Source organism: Pseudomyrmex gracilis, unplaced genomic scaffold (assembly GCF_002006095.1).
Source record: "Pseudomyrmex gracilis isolate BER0280 unplaced genomic scaffold, ASM200609v1 scaffold_38, whole genome shotgun sequence".
Lineage (NCBI taxonomy): Eukaryota > Metazoa > Arthropoda > Insecta > Hymenoptera > Formicidae > Pseudomyrmex > Pseudomyrmex gracilis.
Window position 1 is genome coordinate 42,164 of NW_018020622.1, and position 15,693 is coordinate 57,856.

A 15,693-nucleotide genomic window follows, 5' to 3' on the forward strand; every position below is an offset into this window, starting at 1 on the left:
AAAAATTTTCTATCACACATTGAAATCTTGCGATCAAAGACAAAACGTTATATTTTTCCGCGCGAATTATTAGCGATACGATTACGTAATGATAATCTCGGACGGTCGCGCGCGAGTCGCGAGCTCGAGTCGCGGCCTCGATGAATTAGCGGCAACGAAGTGGATAGAGTTATCTATTATTACTGTTTCTCTCTGATGTAACGACAAGTTTTCGCTTCTCAGTGTCATACTTCCCGTACTTCCACCTAGTTGTTTTCTCGCGCCGGTTAGAGCCATCCGCTATCGAAACTTCTGTTACACACACGTGTGTAAGTAAAAAGACACTTGTGCAAAAGGAAATACGACAGTTGATTTATTATGTACAACCGTGAGTCATACCCTTTGATCGATACCTTGCCATTCTAGTTGGTGCACATCTAGCGTTGTAGCTTTAGTCTTTTCAACTATGTAACGCTTTTAAAGGTATTCGCGGAGTTGCGATATCCGCTAACTTCGTCGCGCAAACAACCGGGACCTGTTTTCAACGTCGATTTCAACGAGCTTTGCGCCCGAGATAAGAGTATTTTTTTTTTTTTTTTTAAACCCGAGTTACAGAAGCAACCCGCTTAAATGAAACCGTATATTTGGATTTTGTCGACACCAAATTCACCGTCTAATCTAAGCAATGCAGCCAAATATAGAACCTTTATCATCGTGTTACAAAACGTTACAGTTTTTAGCACTTTTTTTTTTTTTTTTTAACAATAAGTTTGTTTTCCCAAAGAAAATAAACCAACGCGAATAAACTCGCTCGAAAATTTCACGACTACATTTTCCGTAGTTTTCCTCGACATGTAATTTACACAATAATCGAGACGATCACTTCAATCGTTTGATATTCCGTACGCGACTATATGTATGATGTATCCTATAATTACCGCGATATTATCTTTTCTAAATCGCCGTGTATAATAGCTCCGAACACCATAGTATAATGTTGGCGATGGTTATCTTGCCTCACGCATCTCGCAGCTGACGGCGCTGTTATCGACGGACCTCAATATGTTTAAACGCCACATCCGCGCGTGAGATTCTCACCCTAAATTTTATCATGTCACGCGAGAGAGAGAGAGAATCTCGCGTATTGTTGATGGCGGCTTAAAGAATACGTCTCAACGTACTTCACGGAATGGAGTACGTGAGCGGCGAATCAAACGCAAGATACGTGTCTCGCACGCAAATGTATCACCTCGAACAATTCCCCGGGATAATAATGCCGCTCATTTGTTTCCGATATTTACAACGCTAATCCAGTAACGTTTCCATTGTCGCGGTTTACGCGAATTTGTTTTAAAAACGCTTCTCGTAACGACACAATATCAGACGAGGCAAGTGTTTCGATAGTCGAAAAAACATTTATTTGAGAAATAATAATTATTTTACATATGTAAAATGTTAAACATAACAATTCTCAATAGTTTGAGCATTTTTTAAGATATGCTTTTGTGAGAATATTACTTCCTAATCTTACATACGAATACTTTGTCAGCATTAATTTTTTTAAACAAATGTCGAGTCATTTATCTTATTTTTTTTTTATCTTACTCGGGCGTTATTTATTTAAAACTCCATAAAAATCTTCAATATTAAGTTATCCCACAAATTATCTCATTTCTATCAGATCGTTTGCGAGAAACGGCGAATTTAATCACGAAGTTTCATATTATCACCAAAGTCTTCGCGAGAAAGGGCGAAGAAAATATCTAAAAATGTCTGCGAATAAAACTCGTTTTCACGCGGTTTCTTGCCACGTTGAGAAAGTTCGGTTCCCAGCTATATCGATTCGATCTCCTCACTTGATAGTCGAGAGCGACAGCGAAGAGAAGGGTGGAATGGGGGTAGGGGGGGGGAGGAGAGCTAATATACCGAGCTGCGCGAAACCCGGCGGAGTTGCGTGGCTCCTTAAAATTCAACTGAAAAGTCTCTCTCGCAAAGCCATATGCAAGATTCCCCTAACTTCGGTAGTGACACACGATGCATCTCCGATAAGAATTCTCCCCCGCACACGCGCTTCTCTTGTGTGCGTGTGTGTATACGCGCGCGCGCGTGCCTTTAGCGCATCGCACGCGGCTTGAAAACTTGCTGATAAGTTGGCACACACAGATGAGGGAACGGACCCCGGAGAATCGTCGCTATATTCTCGCGATTTGGTCTCCCTCCCCTCTTCTTTTGGCGCGGAACATATAGACGAATTAAGACGAATAGCTTCCCGATTCTCCGATACTTCGGGAGAAACTTGTTTCCATGAAACGTCCAATTTCTTATAGGCAGGATATATTCAAATGCGCGGATATATGTATCTCAAACGATTCGAACTCATGCATCATCTTCAACAATTATCAATTTATTATCCCGAAGACAAGGTTTCGCCCGCATTTCGTGTCGCGTGAACCAAAATCGTCGATTAATTACGAAAAGATGAGCCTAAGCGAACAACTACTAGATTAAGTAACACAGATAATCTGAACACCTGTTCGAACGTTTGACGTTCGCTCACTCCTTCCATCTCCTTTCCCGTGTCATTAAAATTCGCTAAATCATTGTGTCGGAACGTTATCCAATGACGAACGGAAGAAAACCTGTTCGACGACGTGACATCCACTTCAAATTGCTCCTCCGCGCGCGTGTGTCGGAAGAGGGATGGAGAGGGGTTAATGTGATTTCCTATATAACATAGTAAGACATTGGCCGACTCTTCGAGACGCCGAACTCGGAAACGGGGCGAACTTTCGCGTACTCCCGCGTAACTTCCGTGACATGTGATGGATATCCGATAAGATTTTCAGCGACCAGGTAATGCGCTTTATTGCGCGCGCGCGTGCGATATCCTCGTGTATAGATAGATAACTCGCGGAACATGCGACAATAGATGAGGAATGTTTCCAAGGGAATTGAAAGAGACAGAAAGGACCAACGTCTCTCTTGCGCGACCTCTTTGGCCTCAAAGTTTTTACATACACATGTGTATATACATACATATATATGTGTATATATATATATATATATGTATACATATACATATACATACACATATATGTGAAGGCTGCAGAGCGAGTATTCCCAGACGTATACTCACGGACCGAAACTTGCCTGGGAAACGTGTGCGAGACCACGTGCGAAGGAGCACAGCGGCGTGGGTGTCTTTAAAGAGGATAGGGGCGACTGTGCGCGACCCTAAAATCCAAAGAAGTCGGAACCGTGACTTCTATCTCGCTCGTCAGTGGGAGTCAAGCAATTCAATTTGACCCCCGTCGGTGGCGATCTATCGCGAATGTGTCGTAACTCGCCGCTCCGGCGGCCGAACCGGTTCTCTTGCTTTTCTTCTTCACGTTTTCTCGGAGTGCGACGAAAATTATGGGGTGTTTCTGAAGATTATCGGTTAAGATTGATCGGGTGCAAAACGAAAGCGCGAATTGCAATTAGATGGAAACGGTCGTTGCGCAGTTTGCACAATTCGAGAGACGTGTGCCAAGTTTCGATTTATTATTTATTGATTTTTCTTTTTATATACGGTAAACGCGTAAGTAAGAGTAAATAATTTTTCAACGTGTTAAACAAAATTTAACTCAAACAAATTTCGTGTTTTTCTATTCGAGTTGCATACAATATGCGATTGTGTATAGTGCGATTGTGTTTCCCATAACGTTATGTTTATGCCGAGCTGTGTTTGTAATCAATTACGATTTGATGAATAATTGTTCTATTTCCCAAATCTCCGTAATAATTCCATTCGCAATTTATACTCTTATTGCCGGTGGAAATGTATAGGGTCCGAAATAATCTCTGATTCATCAAACACAGACAAATCAGGCGTAATTTGGTCGTTTAATTGATAAATCGTATATTTCGAAATACTCCGAATAAAGCAATATATTTAATGTACCGTTATATATATATACATATATATATAAAATGAAGTATTTTTATCTATACCTCGATCTGTCGTATTTCACATGCAACGCATATAGAATCAATTAGAAATCAATATTCATTTCACAAATATTGACACTTTACGAAAATACGACGTTGATATTTGTGGTCCAGGTTGATTTATTAAGCGTCAAATCAAACCTCAATTAATTACAGATTGAATCTTATTCAACGAATCGCGATAATTATCATCGCGGACAAAAAGCGAGAAATTAGCGACAAATTGAAAAATTTTCGTCAAAAAGCTGCGACTTATAAATCAATTATAATCAATTACGTTTTTTTTTTTTTTTACATTCGAGAGAACGCCTGATATGTTATCAATATAATATACGATTAAGTTTTTTCGGCTGCGTATAGATCGCACCTTGCGTTGTACTTCTTGCAGGTAATTCGAGTAGACAATACAACAAAACAGAAAATCGATTAATTATTATGTTATAAATCACTGATACTGATGATATGTGTATTTTGGTAATTAATGTTATCCCTTTGTTGTGTTGTAATAGTTATTATTACTAGTATTACACCGTGGCATCTGTTGAAAATAATATTCGAATATCCAATTATTGGGTAACGAACTATTATAATTAACAATAATCGTGTACACAATATGTACCGAACAATTGAGACTCTCATGCGGTAGATGTCAATTTTGCGTTTCGCGTTCTAAGATCACACACTTATTTAAAATCAATCTTATTTAATCAACCACGGCTTATAATGACTCCAAAAAAATTAGTGTAAAATAATCGCGTTGTTCGATATGTTCGATATATTCTGTGTCGCATATCTTGATCATCTAATTGTAAGCCAAAAATTGCTTTATTCGCGAACAAATTTCCGCTAATTAACAGATGTTTGTTCTCACGTTGTCCGTTTGCTCGCGCACACTCGTGCGATTTGCATCAATTATTTGACGCGCAAATATCTGACATTTGATTAATGTTAATCTCTAATTACGTGCAGTGGTTGGAGTTTATAATACCGATTTTACATCGTGTCACCTTCCGCAAAACATACACACTGATAGATTCGTACATTCTGAGCTTTGACAAAGAGATAAAAAGAAGAAATATATCATTTCTCGAAGAGTTAACAAATTACAGTATTATTTTGTAACAGTAAAACTTTCCGAAACGTTGTTAATTTGTTACGAACTAAGAAGCACACCTGTGTATATCTAGAAAGTCTTTGTTTATTGAAATAAGAGAAGAGAGAGAGAGAGAGAGAGAGAGAAAGACCGAATTAAAAAAAAAACGGTCCGATCGATCGTCGCAAAGACGAATCTGTTTGTCGAGGTTACGACGATTCGTTTCGATTGAAACAAAACGCGTTTAAATCGACGACAATAAGTCCGGGGAGGGCATTACACGCGCTTCGTAACGACCTCTCGTAGTTTTACCCTTGAAAATCGTGACGCGATGAAACGTATCGTCATTGTCGAGGGGTTGGCTTTATTGGTAGATCACTCTGTGACCGGACCGAGCCGCGTCGTCCACATCCGATAAACGTCTTGACTCGATAAGGAAGTGATGCGCCTTAACTTACAATCTCTCGTAATCTCGCTAATGGCCGGACAATTGTGATTGTGCGTAGGCGATCCCATGAGTACTAACGGCGTGTTAATGTCTTTTTCTCCGTCAATCAACCATGTATATATATACATATATATATATATATATATATGTATGTATAATTTCACAATCCGATGGATGTCCGCGATTTATCTCTCGCTCAAAAATTAATTTCGACTGCAAGGCGAGTGTTTCAATCACCGTGTAAGATATCACTGATCGTTTGTTGGAGAAATATTTTTATTGTAACCATCTCCTCGTTTACTTTGTAACAAAGAATATGTAAAATGAGGAATTAACATTTAAGATCGTATTTTACGAAGTACTTTGAGGACTTTGTAAAAGATTTGTCACAGAGAGTTTGATATTTAAATGTCTAATTACTTCTGCAATAAACGTCCGGTCATCGGGAAATTTATCTTAGATTTCTTCGACCTACTTGCCGATCAAATAAACTCGAAAGTTTTTTTTTTTTTTTTTTTTTTCAATCAGTCAGAAAATATTTTTCCGATAGATGTTGCGCAACGTACTGCGCGTATCAGTATGATGCGAATGTTACGATTTTATTTCTGAAGTCATAATACATCCGTCAAATTTCTTGATGTCAAACATCTTCTGATTGGTTTTTCATATCGCAGAGATACGACAGAATCTTCCAGGGTTTATAGGGGTAGCGAATGTCTCTGATAGAACTAGAGTGGAAGGACATTTTCGGCATTTCCAATTCCGGGAGCGTTTAGGCGTGATCAAGGTCAGCTTTGTGCCATAAACGTCACGGGTTATTGGAAAACACGCGAACGTTCCGCTTTACAGTAGATTTCCCTCGCTCTAAGCGAAATCGTTGATTCGGTCGCTGCAGTCACGAAACACGAGTGCATTGCACGAATGCACACACACTCTCTCTCTCTATCTCTCTCTTTCTCTCTTTCTTCCCGTTGCGAGAGAGAAAGAGAAAGAGAGAGAGAGAGAGAGAGAAAGAGCCCCGTCGGCCAGATGCAGTGTGCAGATTGCGTTTTACACTCGCGACCGTGACGTCAGCCCTTTTGCATTAAGCGTGCGTAAAGGCACTTTGAGAAAATACGGAGGCATGATACAAAGCACACACCGCTCTGCGCCGGGCGCGCGAGCTCAGGACCGTGTTGGAAAATCACCGGCAAACAAATGTGTGAATCTCTCGTGTTTCTTTGTGACAAAGAAAATAAATGTGTCTCGTCTCTCGTAACGAAGAAAATAAGTGTTATTCAACTTGATTCCGACGAGCGAGATAAATCACTTTTTCTCCGGAACAATTGTTTTTTTTTTTTTTCACGTCGCACCGAGCTAAGTTAACAAGACGGAAAGACGCGAAAAAAAAAAAAAACGAAATGTTCAAGCTTATTTGGTTGGCGGCAAATAGATCGAGTTCAAGCGGGCTCAAAGTGACGACGATAACTGCGGCCATTCTCGTTACCCTTTGTCTTATAACGGTTGATATTAATCTGATTCAAAGGCACACGGAGACAATTGCCCGCGTCACATGTGACTGATTACATTAGCGACAATCACAACTTCGATAACAAGACCGGCAGTTAAACAATTGCGTCTGATATTCTAATTTCCTATTCGATTTGGCCATTTTTCGCATCGCAATTAAATCAAACTGATATTTACTGAGATTTGTTTATGTAAGTTTTTGTTTTAAAGAATAACAGAGAGTTTGTTTTGAAATAAGAGGAAACTGCCGGCAGATGTTTTACATATTTTGAATATTTCGCGTGTTTATTTTACATATTCTCTTAAATATTCTTTTTGTTTTAAGTGAAAAAAGGCCTCTCGATGCACATTAAAATATTACTTTTGATGTTAATTTTTCATATCAATTTCTAAAGTTCACGGTTTGTAGGAAGTCTGAAAATAGTTTTGATATATGTGCCATGTGTGTGTGTGTGTACTTTGATTATCTTGCGATATTATTCTTGAATATGAGCGATAATATTTCTGTGTGATTATTAGAATAGCGCCTATCGTCAAAGTTTTCGAAAGATCGCCAGATAATTGTGCCAATTATTCTCTCTTCTCCTCTTTCTCTTTCCCTGTCTTTCTCCAAAGGGATTAATATCAGAAAGTTTCCGCCATCTTCCGTTTACTATCGTACGTTATGTCAGAGTCAATTATTACATCGCTGCCGAGAAAGTTTCCTCATTGTGCCAGAAAGATAGTGAATACGACTTGGCACGTTGTACAATTGCGACAAAAGCTTGTAACCGCACGTTTGACTTGCTCATAATTTAGTATCGAATTTAAACGTTCGTCGTTGCAAGCACACGAAGTGGATTTTTAATCATCTTTTTCATTTCACAGTTTGTTTTGTTTCTTTGTAAAATAATAGCTTCGAAACACACCAGTGGTGTCTCAGAAAACCACTTAAACGATAATTTATGATACACACACGAGCAAGTTGCGAAGGTGTTTTAAGAAAATCTCTGTACATGACCCTCATGAAGTAAAGTTCCCTCTTGGGTTGGGAAAGTACGCGAGACATCGCGTAGTGATATTCCAAACTTAAAAGGCGTTCTTTACCCAAGTTACGATACAAAAGATATTGCTAAACGAACTACATCGAAGCAAATTTGATAGCGCTTTGCATTATGTTGCCGTAAAACTTCAACGTTCCACTTTTATAAGTTGCGTATTACAACATTAATTTGAATTACTCGCATAATAACGTTCTCGATATGACGTGCATGTACAAAAACATTTATTGGAAATAAAATCATTTACATAACGCGCGTGGCTTTAAGCGGTTTAAGTTGGGCGATCACTCATTTGCGGTTGTATAAATATCCCAGTGACCGGACAATTATTAAATAAGTAATTGTCAGATATGTAATTATTAATTATAACAATTAACAATGTTCAATATTTTAAATATTTTTCAAGATATATATTTTTAATTATCAAAGAGTGTCTAACTCTTTTTACGTATATAAATACTTTGTTATAATGAATTTTTTAACAAATGTCAGTGATGCTTGTTTGGTCACCGGGATCTTGGAAGTATTGATTTGCAGTCGGACAGGATTTAAAGAATCGAACGTGAGACGGATTTTTATTGCGATGCAACGTGCGCGGCGACGCGCGAATTCGCCTACTTCTGCATTTCCACTTTACCGGGATTCACCGGGCGGTCCACCATTCATTTATCACTTCCTCTTTTATCTGCTTCGCCGCTTACTTCCGCCGCGTCATAAATTCACACCTCAATGCGATACATAAAGCAGCATTCTCCAGATTCGTATGTATTCCACCGCGGCGCAACAAACAAGAGAGTTTTACGCGTATTTTATAACTTACACGATCTGTGTGTGCCGACGCACGTTCGATTTGAATCACGCGCGCGCGATCGTTCGCTCACATTGTTCGCCGCGGTATAAAAAACCGGACCTTTATAGATCCGAACATTTACGCACACAACATGATATTACATTTCGCGCGAGATTATTCAATTATTTGATAACAATAATCCATTGGCGTTTTTGATTTAATTAGATAAACAAAGCGGCACGGTAATATCTCGAATGAAAAACCAAACTCGTGTTTCAAACTTCCTCCGAGGCGATAAGACACTCTTATGCGACGTTTAAAATATATAATTGTGTCATTAGAATTTTTAAGTTAATTGCACGTCTTAGGAGCTGAGCAAGAGAAGGCTGATTAAAAATTTACAAGTTTAATAAGGCTGCTGTACATAATATCAAGTTAAGTAAGTAAACTTAAGGTACACGGTAAAATGTCGAAACCTGCAGTGAGTAAAGTGCAGTCTATGACGAAGACACATAGAACTTAGTTACTTAACTAGAAAACCAAGTAAACGTGAAAAGCAATATTGCCACAGAGCTTGATTCGATTAAGCATGTAACTTCTTAATCATTTACCTTTGAATGCGCATAAATACTATTTATTAATTTTGCATACATAAACTTATTAATTTTGAAGTAATTATAGAAATTTGCAATTAACGCACAAAGCGGCGGAAAAAAAAACATTAAATAAAAATTACATATTGACAAACACTTTTGCGTGGGGTTTAGAAAACTAAATAAGGAAATGGATGAGTTCCGTTAAAGTTTGCAGTCATTGCAAACACGATTCCCCCGTTGAAATCTGTTTTATTCCTGCCCAACTGCAATTAAAGTCGTTTTAAAGTGCTGGCTCAACTTGCGAATCGGAGATAATTTGTGCGAGTTTTATCTCCGGCAAAGGCAAAACAAGCTTTTGCAAAAAAAAAAAAAAATGTTATGTTCGTAATTAACAAGCTCTTTTTCTGTCTGTTTTTCTTCTGTCCGAAATTGTCATATGCAAATTATTAAACAGATTTGTTGACGTACGAGCAGGTTACACAATAGGTTTATCTACATAATACGAAAATAAACTGCACTGAATGCTGTAAGTTCGAATTCGATTTCTGGCTACAAGGAAATGTATTTTTTTGCGATGATTTTTTTTTTCAGGAGGATAAAGGGATTTTCTATACACAAAAGCAACCAAGCGTGTCCGATATAGAATTTCGAAATGCAAAACTATGTGCATCCGATGTAATTTTTTGACTTACAATTAATTCGAATGAATACGCGTATTAATTTACATGTTAAACAACATTTCGCACGTTCATCCGAAGCGCTTGCCCTTTAAAGACTATCATTTCTTTTTTTTTTTTTTTTTTTTTAGGTGTAAACTATCGGAGTCGTATTTCGATTATTTGTTTCAAATGGACTTTTGTCACGAAACACAAACAGTTGTTTCGTGGCGTGTTCAATTATTTTTTTAAATTTATAATGGCAATTTTTTTAATATAACAAAATCGTTTTCTAGTTTTTCCAAGGAAATTGTTTAATAGTTTTTGCGGTTTACAAATTGATGTTTTTTTTTTTTTACATACACTTTGTACATATCATTTTTACAAATACGTTGCGCATTGCGAAATTCACTGTACAAGATTGTGTGTGTGTGTGTATGTGTTGGTTGTGTTTTCTGATCTACTTCGATTTCCGATCTATTATATTTCACGGTTTGTAATCCCGCGTGAAATTGCGGAATTTGAAATTCGCTCGTATATCGCATGCGCCACGCGCAAAACTACCGTCGATATTCTCCTCGTTTGCGTTGACAGACACACGGTTTTTTTTCTGTGCAACAACAACAACAACAACACGCTCTTCCTCTCTCCACTATTCGTCCGTCCGTCCGACGGTCACGGACTAGTGTGTATGCGCGAAATCGCACGACATCGCTAATCGATACAACGATTCGACATTCTCTCTTTTCGAATGAAATGCACAACTCACGCGACGACGTGTGCTGTATACAAGCTGTTTCATAAAGTTTCTACATATTCCGGTACGTTGAATACGCGGTCGCAAAGTTACGGTAATTACGGATGTATGTATGTATATATAATGGTGATATAATATTTCACGTTAATTAGAAATTAACTTGAGAGTATCGGGGGAGGGTGAAAGGGAGAAGAAAGGCAGAAACGTGCCAAGTTTCGCATGTGTGCGATTCTTATACTAACATATTGCACTTAAATATCAGCAGGATAAAACGAAACATGAATATACATTGGGGCCTTGATGAGTAAATCGAATCCTTTTGATTTGAAACACGTATTACGGAGATTTTTAAGTNTTTTTTTTTTTTTTTTTTTTTTTTTTTATTCTAGTTGTCGAGTTTCATACAAAATTGTAACATAAAAATGTGAAAAAAAAAAAAAAAAGGAACGTTGCGATGTATAATAGAGTGCAAAAATCACTGATTCTTTAAAAACATTCTACATATCGCACACACATCGGATCTATATCTCCGCTAACGCCGCGTACATTAATCAGATTATTTGCGTGCGTGGACGAAAATTTGCATGCAAACATTTTTTTATGAAAGATTTTCAGAATATCGCAAAAAAATTGATACTCTCGCTGTGCGAAGCACGATCGATTGATGAAAAATAACCGATTTTTAATCTCGCACAACAGAGGCGCTCGTGCAATTCGACGACTACGAAACGCGGAGCAAGTAGTAGTAGTTAAATGTCCGGTTTAAATGATCGTCGCATTTACCGTAAACACCCCCGACATAATTATTCTCTGTGATAAAAAATTTATACGCGTGACTGTGATGCTTTGCGATAAATATCGCGCGATTACGTTCTCGCTAATGTGGGCGCACGGTATCTAATTGCGATAAATAAATTGTTTAACCGCACGGTACGTTGTTCATTAAACTGAAGAGAACATCGTTTTAATTGTGCGAGATTATTATGATTAGTATCATTGGATCATGTGATACAAGTATCGCACGTCACATTAAAGATTTTAATGCAATATTTTTTTCACTGAAGTTTGATATAATATTTTTTTACTGAAATATTTTTTACAAGTTTTACGTGTCAAGTATAATTTTGTTATTACATGCATTTGTCACATTGTAATTATTAGTAATATCAAGTAAAAAAATGGCGTTTACGGATGTTCAAAAACAAAAAATTTATTTTACGTAACAATTTGACACACACACATTTTTTATTATTGTTTAACTTTTCCGCGCGCTTTATTCTAATAAATTAAAGATGTTGTTTATATTTGAGTCGTCCATTGCGATTTGCTGTCGGTGTCACATTGACGTGCTCATTCTATATCTTTGTGAAAAAGTGAACTTTTACATTCAATGTAAACGTTCACGATCGACCAACTTGAGGATGTAAAAAAAAGTGAAGAACCGTTTTGATGGGTCGGCCGTACAACGTTTGAGAGACGCTCGTGAGAAATCTTATATGTGGAGGAATGTTAAGCGTCTCGGCTCAACCGGAAAAGAAGTTCGTTCGATTTGGAAACTCACGTGAAATCGACCCAGCCCGATATAAGGGCCAGATAAAGGCGAGTACGGAAGAATTGGAGATTCTCACGCTTGCTTGCTCGCGCTCGCGGAGAGAACTTCGTTACCGTTATATAAGCGACATGTATCACGAATAGTTTTTCTCAAGTTTGCGGCGACAATCGTTTGAAAATTTCGCCGACGACGTTTCGATTATGTGTCGCGAAATTTCTCGCTTTCGAAAACGTGCAGCTGACGTTACATATTTCTCGTAGAATAATTTTGCGAAATTTGTGTTCCGACAACGCTAGGCGAAAACCGCGCTGGTTTCGCCTCAACCCCTCTTTCGAGTGCATGCAAAAGTTAATTTTAATTATCAACATTAACGCTCCTAACAGAGATTAAGTCGCGTTAATTATATTCACAGTAATTACCGCGGAATATTTTTCTACTTAATAAAGTTACACACTTGAATTGTTATATTATTTGCTTGTTAAGGCGAGATTTGACTCAAGTGCTTTCTTTCGAGTGAATAGCGCAGATAAGATCTATTTCTCTTGTGTTCTTTACTCATCTTTGGCCAAAAGACCCGTGTGAATTCTGATCCTTATCAATTTTCTGCATTACCCACTTCTTCCCCTCCCCCCCCCTCTCTCTCTCTCTCTCTCTCGGAGCGTTGCCTGATTAAGATGCACCCGTACCGCAATGCACCGCAGAATTCATTCGCCGTCAACGATGCTTTTAACCTGGAAAGTACGCGAAGATAGAAGCGTCGCAATTCATCTCGCGGCTTTTATAAACTCGAGCCCCGCTCGAGCGAGAAGGTCTCCGAATATTCAAAAGAGTGTTAAGAAGGATTATCGTAGAAACTATACGCTAGTGAGATTGCCATCCGGGTAGAAAATTAAAAAACAAAATTACAGTCAGTAAAACTGGTCAGTTTTTCCGGTTAGTATTTGGCCTGGTGGTACTAGTTAAACATTGCTAAGTGGTAGACGCTCTTTGGCCCGTTTTTTCTGACCAGTTTCTAACCAGTTTTCTAGCTAGTTTTTTTGTTACTGTAAAACTATAAAAATTAAAATATAAAAAAAAATACTGAACTAGTTTCTAACTAATTTAGTAGAGTAGTAAATGTATACTGGCCAGTTTTTAGTCTCTAGTTTTTTTTTTGGAAAATGTTTCCACTCGGTAGGTAATTAATATGTTAAGTATACAGAGGTATATACACTCTCTTTCTTTTTCTCAATAATAATATATAAATATATGTGAAAAACTGATGGGAGAAAATTCGCACAATTGCGAAACAAATGTTGAAAGAACATTTGTGAGAAGAGCACCTCAGAGGATTAAAATAATAAAGCTGTATTTGTTTGTTAGACATAAATAGATCTGTGTAGCCTCGAATTCCGGCGAATTGACTTGAGGATTGACTAGAGTTTAACCGTGTAATCCTCGCAATTGACTGGCTTCCTGCGAACTTAATCTCGGTTTAGTTCTCAAAGCAAACAAATGCGCGAACTTATTTGAGAATACACAGAGAAAACGAGTTCGATATGTTGTTCTTGCAATTATCGAAAAGAGCTTGTTGTTATCGACCGACCATGTAGGAGTTAAATCTTTAAGTCTGAGAAATCAATAACAATCGACGATACAAAGTGAACGGTAAAATAACGAAATGTTATTCGAAAAAACAATTAAATAAAAACAAAATCATGTAAATATGATTTAAACATGAATTTCTTACTCGGGTATCTCACTTTGTGAAGCATTGTGTAACGTGACATTATAATGTAACAATAATATATTACATTAACGATATGTTTTATTAAAGAGCGCGGGGCGCGCGATTAAAGGACACATTGTGTTAACGACAGGATACGGCTTTATTATCTCACTTTTCCGGGCTTTTTTCAGTTTCAACGCAACTCGTGCGTGTGCGCGCACGTTGCATGTGTCGCTTATTAGCGGACGCTCACGTAACGCTATTTTGCCGACAGAAACACACGTTGTGCTCCTGAAAACGCTCGTGAAACGCGCCGCGTGCGCGCTACGTTTTACGCACCAATCGCTCATTGTGAAAGTTACAACAACGGGTTTAATGGAAACGACATTTTCGCTGAAAACTTCGAAAACTTTTATAAATCTCGTTTGCCCTTTCGTGTGACAGGACCGCGACAACGACAACGTCGAGAGATAAACGCATTTCTGATAATTATGCAAATTTGCAGAATGACGTCTGCGTATTCCCAGTCGGGTTAGAGAAGAAAAGAACGCTTCTAGTAAAGAGGAATTAATTTATAGGGAATATAACTCACTTTCTCTCTCTCTCTCTCTCTCTCTTTTTCTCGATTTTTGATAATAAAATAATAAAATAACAAAAACTCACCGTTGTCGGTGGTTCCCCATTTCTGTATCCTTTGCATTATGAGTATCGGAAAGTAATCAATCATTTACCATGTTTGCGTAATATCTTTTCGATATTACTTTTTGACTGATGATTATGCGAGTTGCAATTTAAATTGAGATCACTTTTTTAAAATACTGCATAGTTTACGAAGTGAATTACAGGTAAATTACCATATTATCGAATTTATAAATACACTTTTTCACGCCACCAGTTTACGCTGGTTATGACCGTGTACCTATTCATTTTGCCTTCGAGCTTTTACGCTTTTCGCGCTTTTAGTGGAAACGAGGTGAAAACTGTTTCTATAAAATATCTGTTGACATATATATAACGCAAGTGAGAAATTTTGAAAGTGAACACAAGTACATTATTTAAAAAAACAAAAAAACAAAAAACAAAAAACAATTACATAAATATATATTTGTTTTCTCTTTCATGTATCCGTTGTGTAGAAAAATGGTTTAGAATCTTTTATTAGAAATACGCGCGAAATATATCTATCTGTGTATGGTCCGGCGTCGGAACGTTTGACAGCTCGATCTACATATACGATTTTTCTCGGCGTACACATTTCAATACTCGAAACAGCATTTTTATATCTCACGAGCATCCTTCTTTTAACAGTTTGCTGTCGAGCGCGCGGTTCTATAACGGACGAGCAAAATGCACGGAATGCTTAATAATACAGACAACTGAGTGTGGTGCTTGTAGCTGACAAAAATGGCATTCTGGAATCGCGTGTATTCGCGGAGAGATAGGCGGTCGGCGCGTTTCCACACACAGAACTGATATTTCGGAGCTGCGGAATTTCGATGCGGTATTTCCGGTAAACGGTGTATACTCGAAATATTTATATCTACCGTCGATGTTGAATCACTAGTTACTTTTACT

The 15,693-nt window shown here is 37.8% G+C and overlaps 1 protein-coding gene across 1 annotated transcript in view; it reads left to right on the plus strand.

The window, feature by feature from the left end:
- LOC109852846 (acetylcholinesterase-like) overlaps positions 1–15,693 on the plus strand; it is an 88,072-nt gene that overhangs the window by 23,467 nt on the left and 48,912 nt on the right. The window lies entirely within an intron of this gene.